We start from the raw sequence: 27277 nt of genomic DNA, 5'->3' as shown, positions 1-27277 counted from the left end.
TTCAGCTCCTTAAATTCGTACTTAGCTCTTTTCACTCAGGCTATAAACTTCTGACCACAAACATCTATTTCAAGGTTAGGGCTGACTGAATTATTCCTTGTCAGTAAGTTATTTCTCACTCAGTACAGCCCCCTTCCTCTTTAGGAGTCWTTCCGAAATCAATTCGGATTTACAAGAATATGCTGAAAGCTCAGATGAGAGTGGTTCATCTATGASCCACGGATCAGACCTGCCCTCTGGCATTCCTCCATGCTCTCCATGGCCTTTCTTGTGACTGAAAGCCTTGTTGCCTTGATGTAAGTGAGAGGGCTGAGACTGGCAGCATCTGAAGTCCAGTAGTGATAAAATACCTCTTCATACATTATGTGTTATGTGCTTAGCCCCATAACGTATTACTCTGCCTGCTTAGGAGGAAGGAGGTGCTGCCTCATGGTTTCAGAAGATGACCCACAAAGGCATCTCAAACAAGTATGGATTCCTGGGATAAGTGGCATAAAATTGGTGTTGGACTCTCTCTGTCACCATCTCTTCCCCTTATTTTACTGCTTTGTGAAGTTTGTGCCAAGTGACATAAGGAGGTCTGCCACTGGACTTCACATCTCCTCCCTCACAGACCCACACTGCAGCTGTAGCAGCTCTGCCAAAAATAGTAATTGATCCATAAAGAATCAGACCCTACATCAGACAAATAACACTCCAGTGTACTGGAAACTAATAGATGATTTATTTTGCATTTGCCTCCATCAGGATGATTACAAATTTTGAAATCTGTGTATATTTTCATGAATCAGATGCATGTATTTGTTAAAATCTTTGCAGAGTGGGAGTAACGTGGTGCCATGAATATGAAGTAAAGCAGAGTCCCCGAGTTAATTTGTGAATGCCGTATGTACTATTGCCACCAGCTCTGCCTGGCTGAGCCATGGAGGTCTTTGCGCTAAAAATACTCTCATACCCCATGGTGTCTCTGGGCAGGAGTGTTTCCTCCCCAGCCATCAGGTCTACAGCCTTATCGGAACAAGAGGCAAGGCAGGCTGAGCAAGGGGAAAATTGCAAACTGCATGCGAGGAGCCTAAAGTGAAACTAGTCCTATCTAACCAAGAACTGCTGCAGGCTATTTTGTCAATGCGAGAGAGCTGAATAACAAGCATAAATGCACCTATGAACACACTAAATAATTTGCAGCAAGCCGTAGGCAGAACTAATGCAACATCCTTGAGGACATGGATCGTAGAAGCTAGCTCTTTTACAAGCTCTTTTACAAGAGAAGATACTAATTGCAAAGATCTCTTCTGCTGACAACTTGCAGATTACATTAACACAGAACAACATTATATGGCTAAAAATAATCTCATAGGCACTTCATTCCTAATTTAGAATTAACCATTAGCTTTTATTTCAAAACTTTCAAATATTACAGTGTGGAAAGGAAGGGGAGGTTACTTCATTAATGTCCTAAATAAAATAAGCTTTGGGCAAATTTCAGTGTTTCGTTGTATAGCTTAGATACTGCACTATTACACTCCTTATGAACACTGGAAACAAAACAAGCCAGAGAAACAAATAAACCTACTATGTTTTCAGCGTCTAGGCCATATGAAAAGCAAGGTGATGTGTATGATGAGAAATGCATCTACTGGTAAAGGTTCTTGTTCTCTTAAAAATAGCAAGAATTAGTTAAAATAGGCAAGAAAGTGAAAGTTTATGCTCAGGGATCCTGAGCAGATGCAAATCAACACCATCTCACTGGCATCACACCTTTAGAAAGCAATCCTGATTTATAACTGAGTAGTAATTCTCTAAGCATTAATGACCTGAAGATATATGTAAAAGAAATCTGTGTTTATAAACACTTCCACATGGGAGTAGCTTTACTCTAGGGGAGTAACTCCATGAGTATATGAAGCTGTAATCCTGATTAACAGGAGAAAATGTGTAAAGTCTTCTAGGTGCTGCTAGCTGTTGAAGCATTGGGGCTGGGGGGATGTTAACACTAACTTCCTTACTTAGGAGCTTCTGATTAACAAAGTTCTAATGCCGAACACCACAAAGCAATTCCACAAGGCATTTTTTTTTGTGGTTATTTTTTTTCTATACATAAGGCAAGCAGTGATCCCTGGGTGGTGGATTGTGGAAGATACTTAGACTTTCCTCAGACTGGTTGTCAGGAAGATAAAGCACCCTCAAGTCCATACCAATGAGCACTTCTCAGTCATAGCAGATTGTACTTAGTACACATATTTTATAYTAGGCAATTAAATGCACTTACCCAAATGAACACAGAACTTGGTTATATATTGTGCATCAATTATCACAGGCAATGAATGCCATGAGACAAAGAAATTAACACAACATAAAACTAATTCAATAACACAGCAGATTGCTAAGTTAAAATCCTACCCTTTAGATATCCATAATGCCACAGACAATGAATTACGACATGGAGTGAAGCTGATTAAATGCACCACAGTGAAGAGCCTCCATGGAGTGCCAGGGTCAGCAGCCAGCCCAGGGATGCAAGGAGTTGTCCYCTACCCAGCTCCAACATAGACCTGCTCAGTGACCTTGAGTCATTTCACCTCTCTGTCTAATTTTAGCTACCACTAAATCTGTCAAGGAAAAGACTTACGCCATCAACCTTTTGAAAYCCAGGATTGCAAGTTGCAAAGACATTAAATATTATTGCTGCCAATTCTCGAGACAACACAGACGGTCAGGAATGATGTGATGTCTTGTGAACCACTATATCTAGGCAAGTTTTCCAGTTTTTAGAAGAACATGYGTGAAACACTTGTTTCTGTTCATTGTGGTTCATAAGACAGCAGGCATTAGGTTGGTCACACTCCACCTGACCTGCCCCAGTAGGCAGGTCATTTGCCAGATAAAGTCAAGGTTTCTTCTAAAATACATCAAGTGTTTTGTACAGGTTCTTTCCATTTTTTTTTCCAGCTGCAGGATGGATTCCCAATACAGAAGAAAGAAAGAGAAAGAAAAGATAGACAAGGAGTTGCCATCAGTCACTATCAGAGTCTTCCTGACCATCTTTGGAGAAGAAGAAAACTAGGAGTAGCAGCAATGAACATAATAGTTCTTATCATAGCCACCCTGCCTGGAGTACATGATAGAAACATCTTCAGTGTGACTCTAAAGATGGCTTTTACCCCTAATATTGCATGTGCAATGTTTCAAGAAGAGGCATTGTTTTATACTTTTGCATGGTTAGAGGTATGTTAACTCCTAAAAMATCTCACCTAAAATCTGAAATTCAGAAGGAGTTGAAGGAAAAGCGCATTTTCAGTAACAATTAGCCAAAAAAAAAAAAATCAATTAATAAAACGTGAAGTACTACAGCATTTCTGAAAATGTGTCTTATGTTCTGGGATGGGACCCTTACTTAGGCATCCAGCACACTTCAGCCTCCACAACTGCTGGACAGAGGTGCCTTCCAGGATCTCCAGAGAGTCACCCCAGGTTTTCTTTACCGGGTCTCTCTCTTACAGGAGACTTTTTAAGGCACACTTTGGTTCTGTAGGAACTGGTGCTGACCTTGAGAAAACAGTTCCATTAGGCACAAGCCAGTGAAGATAAGCAAGGTCCTACTCTTAGTGCCTCGATGAGAGCTCTGATCATGTGTTCAGTTAGTTACCTTATTCTTTTGATTTTTAGTCTTACGAATGAATTGTAACACCRTTGCTCATTGTAGGTTATACCATTAAAAATTACACTGTCATCTTATAAACTCGTAATACATATATTGCAGCATTAACAGATTTCACTCTTTAGTATATACATTTTATTTGTATGTTTTTACATAGTCATAAAGGATTTTCTCCATCAATTTGCACTGAAAACAGTAAAAGAGTAAATCATGGCCATACTGATAAGACAAGACAATTTAGAGGAAAATCACAATGTATTTACAGTTTTATCTTAAATGTAACAAAGCCAAATTGCACAAAACACATTTTCTGGAAGAACTGCTCATTTGAGATGCTGCATTATTAAAATCCTCTGCCCCAGCAGTTTTTGAAGATAATAYGTGGAACAGACAAAGGCCAGATTTTCCTCGGAAAGTAAAACACCAGAAGATTTCAACAGTGAAAAAATAAAACAAAGGTCTGAAAAATAAACAGGTGTTCTCTTGTGGTGCTCCTTTAAAGGTCATCCAGTAATATTTCATGCTAAATCCCAAACTTCATGGGCATCCCAGAGCAAAGTCTTAACAGGTTACAAATGTGCTTTTTCTTTTGTGTGCATTCTAGCAGCTGCAATCTGAGTACACTGAAGTCTATAAATAACAAAATCTGGAGGCACATTAAGCAAACCATTATAGAAGTCCAGCTTAGCAATGAAAAAGCATATGCAATACCAAAATCATCTGTAAAAAAAACAAACAAAAAATAAATTTTCAGGCTAGCAATGCAGTGCAGCCATGACAAAAAACAAGACTGATAATTGCTTGAATACAAATGCTGTTGTGAATTGATGACTCTGTCAAGCCTATTTGAAATCGTAAATTTGCTTCCCACTTAGGAGGGCAGTGGCCTGCTGAATAAACTAGACCAATTTTTAAATTTCTGCTCTTTAAGATTTTACATGTAACCACAAATATTTTTTTTTTTTTTTGAAATCTTTCAATTACTTCTAGAAGTATTTTAAAAATAGGCCTTGTATAATACTGTTTTCGACTGAAGGCTATCAAGTGCTTCAGAGACTTGACATACACAACTTCAGACAACACAGAAAGCACCCAACGTACCTGGACATACTGAAGGGAATTAAAATATTGTAAAGAAGGTGGCTTAGTTGTGTTGGCTTCTATGTAGAAGACACATTCAGAGAAAACATTCCTAGTTACCTCAATGCTAGCATTTACTCCAGCTCTTCCAGAGAAGAGAATATATGAGAAAATAAGACAGATGTGATTTAAAGTCTCTCTGTAGCATTGAAATAACACAGTGAAAAGGTCTATGAGGTTTTTCAGTTCTCAATGTTAATTAGACCAGAAGAGGATTCCTCGATCAAGGCACACAGAAAAGCCGGTTTCAGAAAACACTGCTGGTCTCACAAAGACAGGGGCTCCAGATGCACAGAGGTTTCTTCTTTTTCCCTCGGGGTGTCAAGGGATGTCTCCAAAAAGGCAGGCTGCAGAGGGGATTGAGACAGGTGAGCCAAGCAGATGGCCCCAGCCTCACTGAAATGTCCCTGAGCCRTAAGCTGGTTGGTGTCACTAGGGAACAACCGGCTGTCTGCAAGCAACTGGAGAGACCTGAGTCATGTGGTGGGAATCACCACCCGAGTCCCCCATGGATGCACCTTTAGGGAGAGTCCCAGAGCTACTTGATACATCCTTGCAGGAAGAGCATTTTAGCTTCCTACTAAACCTAAAAGTGAAATGCCTGTGGCAGACCCACAGGGACAGTATCATACAGTCCACCAGAGTGAGGCAAGGAAGCCTTGTTACTGAATTTCCAAATGAACACACATTACTTTCTTCTAGCCCCGGAAGACCAGCAGAGAGCTGAGTTTCACATAGCAACATTATGTATGAAAATCTATTTTAAGCAACTTTTTAGAAGTTTCTAAAATGTATTCATTATCAKTTCTCTTTTCCTTCGAAGCCTGTATAATTGAACTCCTGGAGTTAAAGCAGCCTGTCTTTTCAGGCAGAGTTTCATGGAAAAAAAAGCCTTGTCAATCAAGCTATTTTAATATTTTAAAAATATGCATATATCTTTGGACCAAATTGTGACATCAAGTGACACCTGAGTGTCCTTGCCTATGTGCCTGGGGATCCATAGAGCACATTTTCTCAAAGCACTGAAGCAATCTAAATTGTATTGATCAAAATTTTAAGCAAGACCATCATGTATTGTCTCAGTGATGCCAGTTAAGTGAGATTCTGAAAGAGATGTTTTGGCTTGTTTTGTTTGTTTCAATTCAAGGTTTCTGGTGATAAGTTCTTCTTAAAAGAAAAACTACTGTCTCTTTTATCAACCATATGTCTCTGCTCTTCAAAAGCTGCCATCACCTCTTAGCACATCACATCCAGTATCTTTTCTCCAACTGTAAGCTCTGAATTGGTAGTGTGCTCCCTGGTCTCATTTATCTTGAATTCCTTCCACTCTTCTTAGTATATCACCTGTTCTTCCTCATTTACCTCACAATTTTCTTTTCTTTTCTTTTTTTTTTTGCTTTTTTTCATATTTTTTTGTTTTCATCCATTGACTTCATACTCCCCCTTACAACGAAGACACATTTCTTGCTTTATTCTGCCACAGGCCATTCCCTCATTCAACATCTCTTCACAGCTAAGACACAATATTATCTATTATAATGTATTTTGTTTCATTGTCTGTGGGGGATTCATCTCACCTAACTTCAGTTGAAGTAGATACCTGTTCTGTGAAGGCAGCAGAAGAGCCAGTACATACAGCATCATCAGTGGGTAGAAACAGGTACTTCTGGTGATCCGTTTTAGACATCCGCCTCACTATGTGACGAAACCCACCTTGAAGGTCCGCATCTCCCTTCACTGGCACTCTCTTCTATTGCAGCTATCTACGCTGCAGTTTTAGATGAGGATGTTACTTTAAAAAGACTCAAGGCATGAGCTGGGTTGTGCCAACCAAACTGTACCTTGGGAGTCTAGCCACCACTCAGCTACCTATTTGCCATATATGCATCCCAGTAAGACACTCAGTCCTGAGGGATTTGGCTCCCACTCATGTCCTTTTTCTGCCTAGTAATTCCAGCACAGCAAAGCTCAAGGGAACAGATATTATGAGTCAGATTGCAATAACTCACGAGAATGTCCCCAAATATAGATACATGTATATATTTAGAGAGAGAGATGGCTTGCTTTCTGATTTTTCCTGCCCATCTCCAGTGAATAGGCAAACATATGACTATTAGTGTTTGATAACAGGAGCTGCCCACTCAAACACATTTCCTACACTGTGTTGCCCTATATCTGCCTGTTCTCTGGAGATAGAATTCATTTCAGCCCCTTTCTTCCCACTTCCAAAGGAAATCTACCCCCTCGACTCCATTTCTTTTCCAGCCACTGAAACACTGAACTCCCTGGCTTCCTGCAGCTCCTGTTTTAAAGATCAGTGAAGACCACACACCACTTTGGCTCCCACGCTCCCCTTGTTTCTGCCCATCAGCCTTGCCCAGGCTGCTACTGGCTTTCTTYATCCTTTGCAGCTTGCTCTGGGGGAGCTCCCTCTTCCAATTAGGAGGTAAGGACCGCTACAGTGAGTTTCCCTCTGTCCTTTCCCTTGTCCTGGGCTGGATGCTGTGGGTAAATAAAGGAAATAAAAGAAGTTTTCCCATTTCGCACAGGACAGAGCAGAGCTTCCAGGCCCTTTTTGCTCCCTCACTACCATTAGCTTTCAGAAGAGATTGAAGTACATTGCTAAATYGAGCCAGAAATTTTCTCTTTTTTCAGCTGTTGAGTGTATGGGACCATGAGGAGTTACTGCAGGGTTGCAGATGTAGGGAATATCACCTACTCTGTGAGTGGGCTCCTGTTTATGGGACTCTCAGATACCTTCGTTCCTTTCCACTGAGGAAGAGGCGAGCCGGTATTTAACATAAGGTCAGATCAGGCAAACACACTGTTACTGTGCATCAGCTGTGCTCAGAAAACCAGAAAGTCTCCTGTGAGCTTCCCCTTTTTTGCTGGCTGCTGGGAGCCAGGGTGGAGGGTGCTCCAGCCACAAATCAGAGTGAATATGATGCTAAAAGCCCTCCCTTCGAGTGGTCCTGATGTACCTTTCTCCATTTAACAGCCCTTCCACTCCCCTTTCCCTGATGCATCTCCTGTGTGTATATTTGTCTTCTCCACTTTCAGTTACCACTCTTGAGGGCAGAAAATGGTGAGGATTTTCCCTCAGGCAGGGAGAGACCTGGCACTCTTTGCGCTGTCCTCAGCTTTCACCAGGAGCGCCCCTGGGCAAGGATGTCACCACACCAGCAAGGACGGAGCTCCAAGGCATGGCCACCCTTCTGCCAGGGGTTTGTGCAGCACCTCGTGCAGCCAGGCTTTTGTCCCATGAGAGAGACTTTTAAGATGCTACTGTGATATAAAACTTTGAATACACCGATGATGGTAACATCCCCCTCTCTCCTCATGCATTTCTTCTGCACCTTTCACATAGTTAAAAATCCTTTCACCCACCCTTTCTTGACGTGATGTCTGTTTGCTTATCTTGTCTTATTTGAATTATAAGCTCTTCAGGGCAAAGAATGTGCTTTTATCTATGTTGATAGAGTACAATGTAAATTTACTGCACTATATAAATATTTTCTAATAACAAGGGCAATAACAAGAATAATGTATTTACTTTACTGTAATACAGTATTTCCGGGCTTCAAGATACAATCTGAAAAAACTCAGAGTCAATAGCAAGACCAAAAAATTCACAGAATCCTTCATGGCAAAACGGGGGCCTTGAAGTCACTGTGTGAAGCTTTGGTAAATTAGTTACCTATATTCATAAATAGCATTTGTTACTGCAGGAAAAATCATTGAAAGTTGGCCCAGTAGAAAACATAAAGCAGAATGTAACCAGTGTAAACCAGTAGAGTACTGCTTAACATGAGTATTATGAGGGTCACAAATGGTCTACTAGTTACTTTTTAAACAAACATAATGTTAATAATTTCACTGCAGCGTTATGAATAAAGCATTTAGCCTGTAGCTACGAATATGGTAACTGATGGTTTGGACTTGTTTGTTTATATCGTCAAGTAGTAAGCCTGTGTACCACCCTGTCTTGGGACCATACCTCACCTTCAGCCCACAAACATGCAGCGGAGGTAGCCTGCATGGCCAAGGCGCCCAGGGCGCAGGCGGTTCCCAGGGCTCGGTGGCCTCAGCTCCATCCCTGTCCAGGGAGCAAAGAGCTCCCCTGGCACCCTGCAAGGCAGATCGGGGTGCCAGGCTCGGTACCAGGGCCTTTCTGGCACCTTCTCTGCCCACGCTGTCCATGAGTTGTATTTTTGAGCTGCAAGGTATCCAATTAATCAAAGAATTCTGGCGATGCAAGGGATTAAACTGACAGGAGTACAAGCCGCCCTTATTCATCCATGTGATCCTACAGGAGGTGAGAAGCAGATATATGGGGAGACAAAGCCCAGTCCATTGAATTTACAATCTAAATAGACAATGTTTTGTGAGACCAGTGTATTTCTGTCTAAAATGTATGGTTTAATTTAGGAGTGCCTAGGTGACTCTGGTGGCCTGTGATATATAAGTGGTCAGGTTAAATGACCTCTATGTGCCTTCTTGTCTGAAGCTCAGAGCAACAGCAACTGGAGCAGTTTAAACAGGTAGCATTTGTTACTCTTTTAATTGCCTACTAATATTTCTTTCTTTCAGTAGGAAAGACTAATAGGCCTCTTCTATCTCTAAACGTCTTCCAAACTATCTGAAATTGCAGATTGACCAAAACAAATAAGGGGTCTTTTGTTCTCTAGGAATGGAAAAGGAACAGGACCAGGATCCAGGAGATTTCTGTTCCTCATACAGCTCTGCAATAGACTCTGGGCGAGTCATTTTAAACCATTCGTGCCTCGATCCCCCACCCATGAAAAGTAGTGATAATACTTTCTTTATCTCACACTTTATTCATCTAGTTGGGCTGTTTTATGTACACGGGGTATGCCCRGTGTCACAGGCCCAAGCCTTATGTCTGCACATAACACTGGATTGCATTAGGTTGAAGTTTTCTTTTTTCTAGTGAAAAACAAAACCAATGCAAGGGAGAAAAAAAAACAAACAAAAAAATGACCCTAATTTCTCATGGAATCACTATTTATCTGAATGTGCAGAAAAYAGCAAGTTTCCTTTAAAAGGACTGGCAATGAAATCCACACTCTGTCAGGTGTAAATTACAGCCTGTATCTCATCCCGCTCTAGCTGCAGCTCCTTTCTTAGTCATGCATAGCAGCAGTGTACAAAAATATTTCCTGCCTGTGATCAAGCAAGTATGGGCACACAGGATGCAAACAAACACGAGCCTTTATAAAAACTGCTTATGGATATCTTAAAAGAAAACTGAACAGTTTGTAATCAGGTCGTTTCTCAATCAGATAACTGATTCATGGTAAAAATGTTTGGGAACACAATTCAAATATATCTGTATTTTTTTCTTTAGGAAGGTATAGAGAACTAGGTTAGCTAAAAATAAACGACAAAAAAATATTAAAAAGAAATCCCGGGAACATATGATTGTATTCTGCAACCATAGAAATACAGAACACTTAATTAAGCCTTTATCAAAATAGAGCTGCTCACTGGACTAGCATGGGAGATATGCTTTTCACCTTTTTTTCTTAGCATTTTGCATGAAACCTTAACATTGCATATGCTTTATGAAATTTAATAGATGACTACAGGCAAATATCTATACACCACCCTAAATGCTGCAGAAACCCAGCTTCATCTATGCTCGTCTTTGAAATGGTGAACTCCTCCCCAAGTCCCGTGGTGTGTTTATGAACGACGTTGTGAAATGCATCACTGACACACGGCAAATCATCCCCAAGTTCTGGAATAGCTGCCAGATGGGGCTGTAGCACATTGTCATGTTAGTGTTTATTTTCGCGTACGAATAAGATTTCAGTCTCAGTAGAATGGCAGTATTGTTAATTTTCTTGAGGAAAACTGCCACTAGCTGCAAGGGGCTAGCTTATTCAGCTAAGTATCATGACCGGAAATTCCTGAGCTAGAAAATTCTCTCTGTTATGTTACCAGTTTCTCTTCTTTCAGGAACAGTTTTAAAGTCTTAACTGTCAAGCTAACTATACTCAGACTATACCTAAGCCTTACTACCGACTAGCCCTCCAAATAATTACCTGTTTGTGAAGCCCTGATGTTTGCCACAGCTCAGAGAAGAAGCAATAATTTTCTAGATATTAACCTAACCTCTTTCTTGTGCCACTGAACTTAAGAATTTGCTTATTTGATAAGTGCATCACTAGAACAATTTCACGTGGTTTCTTAGTGAGTGAAAAGAGGTGCTCTACCTGCTGCAAGTGGACACAGGTTCTCTGAAGAATCTATAGACAAGGTAACAGGCTTTCCCCACCATCTCTGGCACAGCCTTTGGACTCAGCAGGATAAGGTGATGAAGCTTTTAACCTTGACTTCCAAGAAATCAACATCTGAGCCAGTAAATTGTGCTTAATTGGGGAACATGCCTGTTTCTAAATGTGCTATAATAACAAAAAGATACATGCTCCATCTTATCTCAGTGGTACTAAGATTCATGTATGCAGATCCATCACAGAGAATGGCCTGGCCTCTGTTATCATTAATTGAAGCATATTAACAGACTTGGCAGAAAGGAAAAAAAATTCAAATTTGAAATGTCAAGAGACAGATCCATCTAGTTTCACATCCTGTTGTTATAATATACCTTAATTATAGTTAATTAGGAGATATTGTTCCTGGTGGAAGAGCATCCGAGGCAGCTTTTGTGGGTGATTAAACACTGAAGAGAATMTGATGCATTTGTTGAATGCAGGATCTGTTTATTATGACTATATGACTCTATCTAGAGTATCATTCCTATTGCATAGCAAAACAAAAGCAAGTCACAGGCCAAAAATATTTCACTTGCCTCCCGATGCTTTAAAATTCCCAGTTGCATTCATAAATGTTCAACTTCTGGCCCCTTAGGGCTCTAGAGCATGATCCAGCTCCCGCTGAAGTTAATCAGGGACTTCTCAGTTGGCTTCAACAGAGCAACATCAAATCTTAAATGAGCAGTAGGTAGAGGAGAGGACTAAGGGAAAACAGTTGCAACAGCGATTGACCTCTGTGGAAAAATAATGCAGTTGGACATGATGTCAATGAGGGTTTCAATGCCATTTGTGAAAGAATAATCTTTGATTTATCGGAGGAGTGTGATTAGCTGGAATCTTTTCCTCATACAGTATAAAATGCAATAAGTAGAAACTCAGGCCAAAACCATGAGCTCAGCTTCTGCCAGCGTCAATAAGGTTTGTGCACATTCATTGATCTATGACTGTATATGACCCTGAAATATGTTTTGCTGGGCTGCCTGAGATCATTGCTCATGCTTAGAATAGAAATGGCAGGATTGGCTTTATTGTTGAAAAATAAGCAGTGCATGTCTTCTGCCTGAAAAGAAACCAAATTAGCATTTGTGAAGTAGTCTTTCTCTCTCTCTCTTTCTCTCTCTCTCTCCCTCTCTCTCTCTCTCTTTTTTTTTTTTTTAATGTAACATGATTGGCTAGTTTCCTGTAGTAAAAAAGATTGTGTTTGTTGTAAATTCTACTTGCTCTGGATTCCTAAACTCTCTTTTACTCTGGACTGCAACAATTGTGATAAGCCTTTTGCTATTTACTCTTTACTACATTTTTTTTGTTGTTGTTGTTTGGTTGGTTTGGGCAAAGACTATTATTTAAAAAGTAAAAAGCAAACCCACTCTTTTAATACATTTTTCCATTCACAGTGATGGATTTTATCTTTGATATGTGATCCAGCTATTTAACTAGCTCTCACCACTTCTTGCATGAATTGTTTATACAGCAACTTGGCAGCATAATTTGCATATCACAGGAAAGATCCCATTACATGTTCCCAGAGGTGCGGTTTCACCAGCTTTATCACTTTCTGCCACCTATGCATATCCCTCAAGCACAGTGTCTGGTTAATCCAGAAAAGGATTTCTTGGCTGCCAATAGCAATTAAACATTAATGGTGCAGTTACAAAATTTTCAGTCACTCAAAACTTATCTCTCCATTGTCTTCCATAAAAATAATACATAAAAAAGATATTTATCTTTTCATACAAATTTTCCCTGCCACAGGAAGATCACAGAGCATTACTTTTACTGCATTCTATTCAATTGCTGTAGACTTGACCTAAAATAATTAGACAAGGAACAAAAACGTGAAGGATGAAGAGTTGAAAAGAAGGGAAACAAGCTTAGAAGCAGAGTAATTCAAGGTACGACAGATGAGTCAGAGAAGGCTTGAAGCTGAACACTGTATTTTTCTCCCCAGATCGTTAGTCTGTGATGAAGGGGACAAKGGCTTGAGATGCAGGTTATTTTCTTGGTCATCAAAAGCCCACGTCTGGACATATTTCAGATTGTTCTTCACCCATTGTAATGTGGAAAAACTGGCAGTAGCATAATTTTCCCTGAGAGGAACTTTTATTTCAAGGGCACTCCTAGCAACATCAAAGCATACAACCATGAGGAATTAGGGGATAGAAATTCAAGGGAAACAAGATCCACAGTAAAACACCAACAAATTTCCATGTATAAAGCATTGCTGACCTCAGATGTTCTCCCTATAAGCAGACTAACATTYGTGCAGCTTCAAGTAAAGTCATTTGGCAAAACATTGAGGGGAACAAGCATTGTAGGTGCTAAATCCTGCTACCTTTGCTTGTCTYTGTGCAAATATCCTCCTGCAGTGAAAGGCTACACACACAAAACTGCAGAAGGACAAACCCAGTCTGGGTGAAATTTGTAGTATGAGATCTAGAGTAGACTTATTAACAGAAACAGCCTCCTGAGAAAGTACCCTAGACAACAGTAGTAGCACACATTTGTTGTAGACAGTGCAATACCTGCCCCAGCACCTTTCTGTATGACAATATGACAAAYCCACAAAATCCTTAATATCACGGAAGGTGGAAGGCAGAGAAGTGGTTGATTCACTGACAAAACTAAGAGCTATTGAGTCACTTGCCTTTGAGTCACAAAGTCAATCTCAGTGTGCAGTGGTTGAAACTTGTTATTCCCCCATAGCCTGCGAGTGCATTATGTAGTGCAACAGCTCGCAGTCCCAGTGACATAGCAAAAGGCAGGTTCAGCACTGCTGTCCCCTCAGGTCCAGGGATAGCCTGGTTGGCAGTGAGGAAAATCCAAACTGTTCCTGCCAGTTTAGAAAAGAAAATTTGGTATCCAAGTCTGTCAGCATGATTCTTTCTGAGTACATCGTGCTTGCTGACATGCCATTCTGACATTTCTGTTTGGTAATACAAGGAAAAAAAAAAAGAAGAAGAAGTAAGGTTATAAAATCAAATATGGTGTTTTCTGCATGTTAAAAGAGGAACTGTTTCCACCAAGATCTGGAAACTCCACACGCTGCAGTGCTGTGCCAGTATACGAAAACCAAAAAATGGAACTGACCTGGGTTTCATGGTTCAAGCATGCAGTGGCAGGGATCCCGGTACTACTTCCACATTCAATACTTGAACAAACACAGTTGTAGTTTCCTGAAGTGGATGCTTTTAATGCAGTCTGAAAAGGGTGAGAGAAAGGGCATATTCCTGAAGCCTATATTTCTTARGTAGAAATAATTCTGCCTGGAGAAACCTGGCTTGTGACTGTTTGCTATTAAAACTGTATGGTAGAGAGGGAGCGTCTYTGAGTTCACATACTTAACGCTCAGTGGTGTGTCTGCAGAGTGGCAGGAAATAAACAACTGCGAGGACGGGTTAACCAGAAACCTGCTGGCTAAAATCTATACGCCTGGTAACAGAAAGAAGGCAGCTCCAAGGTCAGACACAGTTTAATTGTTTGTAACTGAGGATCAGCCGCAGACCTACAAGGCAGAAAGACTGCTATACCAAACTGCAGGCTCGGCTCGCCTCTCCACCAGACCCAAAACAGCAGCTGCATCTTTCACTTTAGTCTTTCTCAACTGATCTAGAGCATCCTCCTGTTCCCTGAATATAGCACCAGAGCAAACCCCCCCCCCCCCAAAGTAAGCAGAAAGAGAGGATGGAGAGATGGAACAAGCCACCTGTGCGTGGATCTCCATCAGAGTGTCTAAACACCACCAATCTCACCCCAAGACTGCATTTTCCATCTTATTTCCAAAGACAGCTGTATGCCTCCTGGAGAAATGTCACTTTTCTGCCACAATTGCATTGTACTGAGGGAGTACCCACAAAGAAGGTCAAACAGCCTCACGTAAAAATGTCTCAGGCTGAGCCTGATCTGAGATGGTAGAAAATTCCCTTATTTGGCGTTCCACCACTGCTGCAGCAGATCTCCCTTTGCTCACACAATTGCGACGGGCAGGAAAGAGAAAGGCTTGTKAAAGTCACCGGCCCCAACTCACAGAGGACCTAAAAAAGATCAGCAGTGGGCACAGACTTAGACACAGAGTGCAAGACAGGACCGAGAGCCGGAAAGTCCAAACGYGGGAGGGTCTGAGAGGAGGAGGAAGGGCAGCTGCCTGCTACGCTCAGATATGTGTGGAGGAAGAACAAGCAAAGCTAACTGTAACAAGAGCTTGCTCAGCTGCAAGATGTAAAGGATACAGCAGACATTTTCCAGATGAAGATCTGTCAAAAGCACAGATACTAGCATAAATCAGATGTGTTTGGAGAGAGTTTGCTAATAATCTTCTCYGTAACTTCTCCCAAAGAAAAAACTGAGGTGCTCCCCTCAAAAAGAAAATGACCGTTTAACAGAATTACAGCAGAGCAACTCTGGGGAGACACCCATTGCCATGGGGAAACATAATGTAGTATTGCATTTACAAATATTTGTTGTATACGGAGTATTTATAGATGCTAACCTGAGCAATTTCATATCTAGATATTTATTCTATGCTTGGGAAGAGAAAAGGTATTTTTCATCCCATCTTGACTGGAAAGAGAATACGTTTAGGGTATAAATTGTTCAGAATTACCTGTTAATGCTATCGACTTTTCTGTATCTGCTTGTCCGAGGGACAGGAGRGAGATAGATAATACTTTAAACATAAAATCACAGAGGAGAACAAACAGAGAGAAAGCTTTGTTTTCCACATGTTTAAACTGTTCAAATGACAGGAACCGGTTGCCTTGGAAGCAGATCTGCAGCTGAATGAAACCTTTCACCTGTCCAACATATGAAATATTTATTATTCGAGGGTGACTAGAGATTCAATAAAGCCAGACATACGATGCAGAAAGCAGACTCTGGCTCATCACTTCCAAAAATTAYAGAGGTCCTGTGGCAGATGGATTAGACTTGGCCACAGAGAAAGAAAAGTGGGCTCAGTTATGGTATTGGGTATTGGGATAAATAAAACAGGAGGAAGCAACATGCTTGACTCTCTATACGATTTGGCCAGGCTTGTGAAGCAAAATGCCGATGCTCCTCCTRTTCTGTGTGTAGTAAGACTGCAAATGTTATTGTTTCCAATTAAAGAGACAAGAAGAGCCCACTCTCTCTTTAGATAATTACTTTTCCAATAAAATCTCTTGGTCACTTGTTTCCCCATTAAAATTGCCCAGTGTTTTTGTCTTGTAGAAGAAGTTGGGTTTTTTTTTTCCCCCCTCTCTTTTGTGTGGGTTGCAGTTAATTTATTATAGGACTGAAACTTGGCAGAGATCCAGACAGAACAATCTAAAAAATGTTCCTGCTAAAATTTGGTGATGGGATTCCTTGTTTATTTTACTGTCAAGCGTCCCCGAGAATTTGAACCTACAGAATGGAAATCAGTTGATGCACAAGTGGGCAGGTAATCCAGGTTGCTTTATTTTTCGCAAAGATGTTAGACATCTCTGCTGCTGCTGACACAATCCCGAATATGAACAAAAGCCAGAGCCATTACTTAAGAAAGTGATGCTTTTGTGTAGCTACTTTCCATAAAAAATCACACTTTAAAAGAACCTTGACATTTTTGCACTTTACTACATTCTTTTTTCTCAGAGAATCTGAATTTCCAAGGACTTGGACATCCTTATTATTTTTAAAAAGATCTTACATCTGCATTCAAGTGGTGCTGAAATTGTCTAATTAAGCTAAGAGGTAAAAATAAAGATTAAAGTCCAACGCCATCATATCCTAAATTGCACCACAATAAACTGTGATGTTTGTGCTATATGTGTGTGTGTTGTTTGAAAAGTTGTAGAGAGTTAACACACAACAACAAAATACAATCCCTCCTTTCAGTTCAGGCTGCTTCCTTATCACATTCCACTTGCCACTTTCATCAAGATTTTAACAGTAAATATTGGATGAGATTACTCTGCTTTGGGTGCTGCGCAGAACTGATCCTGCGCTAATGATTAAAACGGAAGCAAGATATGGGCGAGACRGGGAGGTGAGGAGAGGAGGAAGATGACCACAAGAAAAGAGGAAAGATGATATCAGGACGATGTCGTTGTACGAATGGCACCACCAGGACTAGAGACTGATGCATACACTGCTGGAAAATGGGGGCTCCTGGCTGCACTGTGGCAGGTAACGTTCATCTCTAGCATCTGCGTGCAATGCAGTAGACCTTAACGTGTTAACCAGTCCCCTGGCCCAGTTATGCCCCTCGGGTGCTATCGCAGTGCCTCTCTGACCCTGGTCGGGAGCACTTTCTGGTCTCTTGCACATAATGCTCATTTTATGCTGAGGAAAGCATTCTTTCCTAGCCTGTGCCCTCATTTTTATTGCTTCCGTGCAAATTACTTCCTCCAAGCCCGTTACAGTGACTCTTATGGGGCGCTGTGCCTGCACTTCCCCAACGAGTTTGCTGGGAGAGAGGTTGCTAGGCTCCAAGTGCACCAGAAAGTGCAGAACGTGCCTTCTTCCCTGCCTTTCCTTCTGCCTGGAATACCCCCCCCACCCCTCCTTTCCCACCGTGGTACATCAAGTACCTTCCCTTTCTTTCAGAAAGCTGAGAATCCATCTGTTCGGCAAAGCGCTCCATCTGCAACGTCGACGAGCCCAGTGATGTGCTGCCAATATCGCAACAAAAGGCTCCTCTAAGCCCGTCCCCCCGGGTCTGCAAGGCAGCCCACGTCCCCCGGGTGAGGATGCTCGCAGACGGGAGGCRCGCGGGGCTGGCGGAGCCTATGCGGTTGGTTTTCCCATTTCAACAAAACGCTTTCCCATATCCAAGGACRGAGGCAGCAGCACTTGGCAAACACATTTCTATTATGTGCTTCCTACCAGAAACAGTCTTACTTGTGTCCTAGAAACAAAAAAAAAAATATCCACTTTGTTAAGGGAGTWGCTGAGTATTTATCGGAAAGAATTTACAGGGAATAAAGAAGGTAGGGAGGGATTTGAATCCCTTTCAGGGGCTGCTGAGGATTGTATCTGTGACAAGCAACTTAGSGAAAGGGCCACCGTTACAAAGAAGGAAATCACGCCAGATTTTCCCTTCAGCATGGTGCTAGTGAAGGGCTGAGCTTTGTAAATGTGACTGATAAATCTGTGGATCGAGGTGGGGGAAGAAGGTTCAGCCTGAAGGCAGGCAATTTTTCAGAGGACCAGTGCATGCCACTTTTGCCATTCACGCTTCTGTATCCGGGCTGAATAGATATTGTACATTTTACGTATATGTATATGTATATGTATACATGCACACATACACATATGTGTGTATTAGACATGAGTTGCCTTTGCAGACATTGGCTGCAGCATTTGCTTCATACCCTATTCTGGCTCAGGCATTTTAAAAGCCTAGTATTGATAGTTCTCAAAATGTGATTTAAATGCATGCAGGACTGGATGCTTTGACTGTATGTGCTCTAGCTCGCCTCTCGCCTACCTTTTCTGCCACTGTTTGTCAGCTGCAGAGCATTATGTTTAGAGCAAGTAAAAATTGCATAGAAATGGCTGGCTGTGAAATTACATTAAACTCTCAAAGTTTCCAAAGGTGATAGTATGTTATTTTCCATCACACTCCAAGCAAGTTTTAAAATAATTTAAGGGGTCTTTTTAAAAAACAAGAGACCTCTGCACTGGAAGACATAACCTATACCATTTCAACTCYTTTATCTTGATGCACTTTTTAAATTTTATGTAAGAAAATGGAAATTTGGGCTCTATAATTCAGTACATCCTTCATGAAAGTGGCTTGCACTAAGTAGTAGATTCTTCAGGGAAAAAAGGCACATTTAAAACAGGTGAGCTTTGCTGWTGTTTTTGAACAATAAAGAGTGTAAAATTATCCTCAATGGCTACTATCATACTGAAATGTTGTGTTAATCTATAAGGCATGTGCAAATTATTACACTAAATAATCTGTATTTACATATTAAGAAGGAATTTAAAAATATTTTCAGCTTTTCTACTCTAGCTGCCACAGAAATAACRAAGTGTCAAGTCTTTCACCTAAGGATGTAAGCAGTATTAATGCGAGTTAAAGAGTTCTTTCAGAGAGAAAGACTGATTCTCATCTAGCAAAGCACAGCAGCATATTTTGGAGCTCACCCATCTATAGCAAAACACTTTGGAACATGTTTATTTGTAAAGCATTTGTTGAATAGGCAGAGATTAAGCAAGTGCTCAAACAGTCTGTTGAACTGAGGCCTTTCTTAGGCTTCCAGGAGGCAATCTGAAATGCCCTGTAAAGAGCTTTGCTGCACAGCCTCCTTCTAGTGCTGAGCTGGCTGCAACAGCCAGAGAGGTCTAAGAAAGGGGGGCTTGAAAGATGACAAAAGGAAGTTAAAGTCTGAATCCAAACATCACGGGGAACTTTCCTTCCAAACCAGGCAAGACAAAGGCTTGTGGAAAAAACAGAGCTAGTATGTCCCAGGCRAGCCTGGAGCACTGCTGGCCCAAGACAGAAACGTAGGAAGAGCAAGGCCTGGCCCCAGAAAGCCTATCAGCTAAGTGGATAAGGCAGGGCAGCACAGTAGAAAGTAAGGATCATTACTTCCCTTTTGTAGATAATAAAATGAGGCACAGAGAGAGAAAGTTACCTGCAAAGCTATGACAGGAACTTGAACTGAATCTCCTCTGATCTTCTAACCATCAGATCAGCATCTCTTCTGTTTTCCAAGTAAGTGTGAAAATCACCCTTAAAAGAATTTAGATGTGTATCATGTTATCCAGGGAAGGAATTAAAACCTTTTCGCAAAGAACTGTCCAAGTTGCTTGTCACATCTAAGGCACAATGAAGGTGCTGCAGGGTGCTTATCACCCACAAGAGCATTTTCCTCTTCCAAATAGGTATTGATTAATTGTCTTTTCTTCCGCATCTCTTAAAACTCCACCAACGTGTCTAGTTTCACTCACAGTTTCACTTAGGATAGTTTTTAACTCTGCAAAGTGTCTTTTCAGTCTTCCCCCTACTCTTCACTCCCTGAATTACTACATGGCACAGAAAGCCTGTTCATTTTCCCAGGCTGAGTTCTTTGCAAGCTGTGTAACTCTCACTTTGCTACAAGTAGGTGCTACAAGAAAACTTCACATCCAAAAAGGAAAGCTCCTGCCCCTGCAAGAATGAGGAGGAACAGAAAGCCACCAGCCCTGGCAGGAAAGCAGGGGAATTGTGTTAGGCTGCAATTATTCCAGTGAATTTGGAAATGGGATCGTTTACATCATGCCATGATTTTAAGATGTTCTGTATCTTCAGTCCTTGTGAGCAGATTTGCATCATATACACATCATATACACACTGGAAACTACATAACTGCATAGCAGTTGAGTTTGTTTCCTCATGGGCTCAGCTTTGCTGTTGTTGTTGTGCCTGTAGCTGTGACATTTTTTAGCCTCAGTGCACCTTGTCCTCACTAACCTCCTTGTGGTTCTTCTTTCTGCGACCCTCAGGAGAAACTAAACCCAATGATCTAGTTATGAGCTTCTACTGAGGCTCCACTGGGACATCTTTTGCAAACACTGGTTTTGGTCCCCCAAGGGAAGACGACCTCCAAACTCATGAATAGAAGAGCTTGTGCTAAAGCCCTATGGCGATCATGCTCACATGATACTTTAAGCTCACCACAAGCTGCAAACTGAGAATCTAATTGCTACTGATAGGAGCAAGCTGGTAACACAAGAAGTATTTCAGTTTGAGCTCTGCCAACAAAAGAGTGTCAAGCTTCTTCTCTCCTCCTTCCTCTATGAAAAGACCTATTTCCCGAAGGACAGATCCATTTCCAAATGCACACATTAGCACTGAAGCTGGACGCCAACCCTGCATGAAATTAAAATGCTGGCTGCAGCACAATTTCATCTCCGACACACACCTGAAAGACCTATTCCCACTTTTCTTTTTTTCACAGTCCCTGAGTATCCTGTCACTCCAATGAAGTATCTTTCAGTCAAACCTATATAAACTGTCTCCTAATACATACATACATGCATGTGTGTGTGCGTGCACACACACAACAAGCTAACTAACCAGTTAGCTAGTTACATAACTCTCTCTGTGTATTTATCATTAACCTTCAGTTTGCTGGGTACCTTATTTTAAGTACTTTTTCTTTAAAACCTTCTTCACATTCCCTCACACTTTCTTATTACTTCAACTCTGCATACAGCTGCTCCTTCACAAAGCAATTTTGTTGCTCAGTTACCTTTCACAATAATCAGGTGGATGTATCTCCCTAGTATATCTAATGATTGCTCATTAAATCAGGTCTCCAGTACTCTTAGAAAATAATAAAAGATCTGCTTCCAATAAACAAGTTATAAAGGCATTAAAGACACAATACTATATAGCAAATGCATTGGAAACCCAGGGACAGAAAATTCTGATCTGAAATAGACTGGGCAGAAAAGTTGAGTACCAAATTAATTGCTAGTGGTAAAAGGTAAATAGTGAGAAGAAAGTTATGAATGTTCACTTTAATTTAAAAATGAATTTATTGTGGGTGAACAGAAGCTCCTTCTATATTTGCTTCCTACAAATAATCATGCAAAGTAAATTTGAAGCTTGTACACTGCGCAATTTGCTTCCAGAATAGGTATAATTGATATGGGATTTACACAGCTAGAAAAGGCAAAGGAAGCAGGGCTCCCCAAACCCTTTGGATTAAGCACACAAAGGTAATTAAGCAAGCCAATGAAGGAACTGACTCCCTGCACCTTCCTTAGCTAGAGCTGTGTACACGGATGCCTAATTACAGTTTGCCAGCAACTGAGGTGATGAGAGAAATCTACTATCAGGCAATTTGAACAAAAAATAAACCAGAGATGATAATTCCGTAGGAAGAACAAGAGCCTGAATTTGTCAAGTAAATGCTTCACTTTGCTTTAATTGCTACACACAGAGTGAAGTGACACAGTGGTATCTCAGTGACCAGATAAAATATGTCACCTTCTTTCCATCCAGTGAACCATGCAGCACTGAACAGATGAGTCTCCTTCCTTGCCTGCATTAAAGGAGAACAACTGGAAAAGATTTAAGATTCAGTCTGAGAATCCAGCAGTTTTCAGTCAGCTCCAATTCAATCACTCCGTCTCCAAGTCAATCACTGACAGCAGAGGCAACTCAGCAATAATGAGTATTCACATTTTGCAATTCTACAATATGTGTTTAGTCAAGATAGTGGTGGTTAATCTACTGTTTTACTTAATTAAAAACTCTTAAAGTTATACTTTCAACATCATCTCATATCTTCTTAACACAGTTATAATCTATAACTCTCCATCTTCCATCAACCACTAATTTGCTGTGTGGCACAGTAATTTGCTTTAAGGCATTTACCTTTAAGGAGTCAATGTGCACCTAGTGTTACTAACCCTACCGCAGTGGGTCACCCCAGGGAAAGTGTAACCCCAGAATGAAGAAGCACCTGGTATCACCTTACTGACGGCCACTGTGTTGTGTCCTGCAAGGAAAGCCATACCATGCCAGAGAAATCGTATAAATACGTTACAGAAGCACAGTCCTGGCTGGGTGTTCCTAAAGAATGAGTGGGCTGAGGAGGTGTGTGCTTAAAAGACACCACCAACCTGCAATGCARTCAGTGGACAAGGGGTGGAAACGATTTAACTATACAGAAAAGCAATGACCAGGCAAAACGCAGATGATTATCAGATCCATATAATTAGCAATTAGGAAAAAGCGAAGGCGGTGGGTGGGGAGATGACACCTCTGTAGCTGGAAAAAAAAAAAAAAGCCTAGAAACCAGGTATTTCTTGTAAAAGAGCAGTAAGGAAAGGGAAAGGGAGGTAGCCTGTCTGTCAGGGAAGCTGTGGAGGGATGTTTTTTATCTTGACTTTGTAAGGAAGTTGCTGTTCACACATGACTGTAAGGGTTAGCTCTGCGTTGCTCCCTGTGCTTACGTGACACTCCAGGCAGCAGTAATTTCATAGCAAGTCCACCCCTGTTGGCTGAGGTGCTCCTATGCTCTCTGTCCTGCATATCAAATTAGCTTTTATTTCTCTAAATATTGCTTTGGAGGTGCAGTTCACATGTAAAGATTCTCACRGCTGACTTTTGGATAATCCTTGCCTCTAAGGCAGGCAAGCTTACGTGCATGTATGTGTTTTCATAAACACTATATACGTTTCTATGCGAGCAAAAGCAGGTGTGCGTACCTCCTCTCTGAAGTCTGCCATTAAACAACATAGGGGAAGGAAGGACCCTTTTCAAAGGGTTCCTAAGTCTACTCCTGGCAGAAATTACTCATGTCACAGTGAAGAACCATTTGTCATAACTTTTAAGATCTTGAGGCTATTATAGTTCTACGCAGTGGTTACTCAGGCATTAAAGAACACAGGCGCCAAGCATATTAGACATTTCTGAACACAATAATTAAGATCAAATATTTTTTGATCTACAAGTGGCTGTAAGAAAAGCTATGGAAAATGAAATACAATTTAAAAGAGTTCTTGCCTAATACTAAACTGCATGTGTAMAACATCACCTTCTTGTCACGAAAACTCCTCAGAAAAGATTTACAGAAGAAGACATGTTGTTCCAGTCTCTCAAAAATTATGATCTTTGGCTGCTTCCCGTTAAACTATAAAAAACATTTTGTTTTGTTAAACTAAAGCTTTATTCCTCAAAAGCTTTGCTGCATTGCCAAGAAAGCCAATGTTCAAAAAGGAAAGTGAGACTGAAACTTAACCTGTTTGGTCACAATTATTTTATTGCCTACTACAAGGTTAGAATGATCTGTAAAGGATTCTGATGGCTAGAACTTCAGGCTAAGCAGGTAATCCTGAAGGATGCCACTTGGCCTGTACAGCACGTGACTTGCRAAAAAACATCGGTTTTCATAGGATTTTTTTCTGTCTCCCCAGGAAGGCAGGACTGTGTAAGACCTGTCCTGTCCCAACCAAGAAAATTACTAGTTACAAAAAAAGATGTTCCAACAAAAATTGCAGGAGGATGTGGTAGGCAGAAATAACCATGTACAGTTTGCATGTTAAACTACTCTGGTTCTGTGCTTGTTTCTGCTCTGTTTTTCAAGGAAAGGCACAAGCACTTATTCACATGCAAGTATCCTTAGGACAAATGTCGGCTTCCTGTGCAGTTTCAGTGTTTTTGAAGATCATTCGTTTCTCAGGTTATTTTGTATTTAACAACAGTACTACAAGAGTGTCTCTTATAATTGAAGTCCACTTGAATCTACTGAAATAAGGAAATTTCAGCTGTTCTTTCTTTTCTCTTGATGAGGCATGGTAGTCCTCTTTCCAAATTTTTACTACAGAATGTATGTACTAAAGTCTGTATAAAAACCTTAATGTGCATATTCCATCTAAACACATTCCATATTTATAATCCATCTTTTGTTTTATTATGTTATGCAACATATTACAAGCTGGAYAAGAAATTATTTTACCATGCTATAAGAAATCCTGACACATAAAATTATTTTACTATCCTAAATTAGCACAAATATATTGATCAAAATCTTAAAACATTTTACTGAACTGCAAAGAAAATTGCAGTTGAGTAGATTTGATATTTCATGTTGATATTGTTTCAGAAGTTTGTGAATTAAGTAGCTTAAAATTTAAAAAGCCATTTCAAAGGGAAAAATCTAAGAAAGTTCTTAATTTGAAAAATTAAACTGAAATATCTTATCAGAAAATTTGTTGAAAAGCCACTTTTATTACCACCATCATCAACTTTGATTGTCAGCTTCTGCTAAAAAGTAAAAAAAAAAAACAAAAAAACCTTCAATAAATTGCCAAACAAAATCTTCTGCGGTTAAAATATTGCATTAAAGTTCTGTGCAAAAAATGTGGTTCCACTAAGATACAGATTAATAGAACAACCAAGAAGAGATTATTATATTTATATGGCAAAACAGATCTATCTGTGGCAATAGTAGTATTTATTAGACTTCAGCTTATTTTCAGTCTGAATGCAAGCATGTTTTAATATTCCAAATAACTGTAGAATGCTTCTATTTGCTTTGTTTATTAAAAAAAGAAGAAAACACCACAAATATATATTATTCATGAGTACAGATATCTCAGCCCATAAAAGCAGTGAGCTCTCAACACATATTTCTACCTGGTATTATAACCTAATCTATAAATTGCATAGTTCCAGAGAAAAGTACATGATTTTTCAGTTCACTGAATCCTTTCTTTAACAACCTTTCCATTTCTCATTTGTGTAACCAAATGAGAGCAAACCCAGTAGTTTCTCAAAACACACAAAACATTTCAACTTTATTTAAGAAGCAGATGAAACCAGCAAACTACAGAAAATGAGCAGAATTTGCAGACTGGCAGCATCGGGGAGGCTGGAAGGCGCCGCCGGCGGTTGTCTGGCGTGATCCCTCACTCGGATCRGGGCCAGCTCGCAGCAGGTTGCTCAGGACCTGTGTCCGGTCAGGTTTTAAACACCTCCAAGGCCGGAGCGTTCACAGCCTCTCGGGCAACCTGCTCCAACACTTCACCACCTTACTGTGATTTTTTGCCCCCTAATATCCAACTGGAACTTTTCGTGTTGCAGTTTGTGTCCGTTATCTCTCGTATCACTTTGCCTCTCCAAGAAGAGTCTGGTTTCCTCTTCCCTATACTCCAGTTAGGCAGCTGCAGAGAGCAATTAGACTTATTTTCCTAGGACTGAGGAAACCCAGTTGTCTTAGTTTCTTCTTGTCTGTCAAGCGCTACTGACACTCAAGAAACACACTAATTATTTATTACAAAGACATAACACATATCGGCGCAATCCAAAACCCAACCAAGCCAGCTAACACATTACAACCTATTTCAAAGGCCTTTTGATCAAGTCCTTATTTTACATGTGCACTTGAGTCAATAATAAGGATGGAAGGAGGAGGGGAAAGATTAATTATATCACAGAGCTGTTCAGTTGAGTATCTCTGCTTTCTATTTAAACGTAAAGATTTTTCATCAAAATTCACAACTGACTTGTAGGAACCTAAGCATCTCAGTTCTTGTTATCAGAGGTTTATACACTGGCGCCTTCCGAGAGAAGTATGAATGCCTTGAGAAGTAATTTGGTTTAAAATGAAAYGATACATTATACCTATCTATTCTTTAGCAGGAATGGAAACTTTACATTTGATTTGCAAAATCTTTTGTTCTTTTCTGATTATATGTCCAGTAACKGAAGTCGCTATGTGAAACTCGGACGTGAGGTCACTGTGAGAGAATATATTGCCACATTTGCTGGCAAAATATTGATCATTTAATTCTTATTGAAGTTCTAACGTTTAAATACCTAACTTTCAGCTTTCAACACTGGAATTCATCTATATCTCTGTACACCTTTATACTTTGGACATTTCATGATTTCCCTTGAAAATATATGGAAGACGAAGCTGTTTATACACAGAGATCTAGAAATTGATTCCCTTTCCCAGCAGAAACATGAACTAATAGTATGGTGAAACTGAATCACATATTCTGTGGCTTTAAGGCAAGATGATAAAGTCCTAAAATGATGCTCTCTAGAGACACTGAAACCCAACAGAAAATATTTTCTGAATRGTTTCTCATCTTTTGTCCATCACAATGTATGTTTTGAGTCAAACTTAGACAAATATGATCACTTTTATCACCATCACTTAGTGATTTGACTGCTTTTAAAAAAGTCAACCACCAAATAGGGAATTTTCAAGTATTTYCAAGTATTCAGAAATAACACAAAGCCTTCTACCACYGAACAAATTTCACATTTCATTGTTCTCATTCCCTTAAAGCAGGAAGTGCACTCACTAGCTATTAGATATGAAGTGGTTCTAATTCATTTGTATTTCACTTTTTCAAGAATCTCTTTTTTACCCAGTGTTTTCAGGGCAGTCAGCCAGCAACATTTGCTATGTGACAGACATCTGCAAGAAATGTGAGTATATACARAATTCCAGCTTTCAGACAACTCAAGCCAAATTACTAGCTTTAAGTTTCAATAATAAGCTCACTGCAGCCCACAGAAAAGACAAAGCATAAATAAAGGCAATCCTCTGCCCTACAGAGATAGTAATARACATGATTAAAACAAGCTTCTCTTGAAGCAGGAATTTATTCCTTGAGTTTGCATCATTTGCAACGCTGTGATGGAGAGATCATTTGACTAATAAAAGGATTTCAAGGTYTCATGTAAAAAGGAGGGAGTTCTTTT

The 27277-nt window shown here is 40.3% G+C and overlaps 1 protein-coding gene across 8 annotated transcripts in view; it reads right to left on the bottom strand.

Moving 5' to 3' along the window:
* The window catches only part of ENOX1 (ecto-NOX disulfide-thiol exchanger 1), a 362080-nt gene that overhangs the window by 140095 nt on the left and 194708 nt on the right, over nt 1–27277 (bottom strand). The window contains exon 4 of one of the 8 annotated variants that reach the window (XM_085309444.1): nt 14185–14295. The exons of the other annotated variants lie outside the window; for them this stretch is intronic. The gene's annotated coding sequence lies outside the window, so the exon portion shown is untranslated. The remainder of the gene's footprint in view (nt 1–14184; nt 14296–27277) is intronic. 8 annotated transcript variants of the gene reach the window in all.

Source organism: Rhea americana, unplaced genomic scaffold (genome assembly GCF_003343005.1).
Source record: "Rhea americana isolate MKP2758 unplaced genomic scaffold, rheAme1 scaffold_3, whole genome shotgun sequence".
Taxonomy (NCBI): Eukaryota; Metazoa; Chordata; class Aves; order Rheiformes; family Rheidae; genus Rhea; species Rhea americana.
Note: the sequence above shows the minus strand (reverse complement) of the source record. Positions and strands in the feature narration are given on the sequence as shown.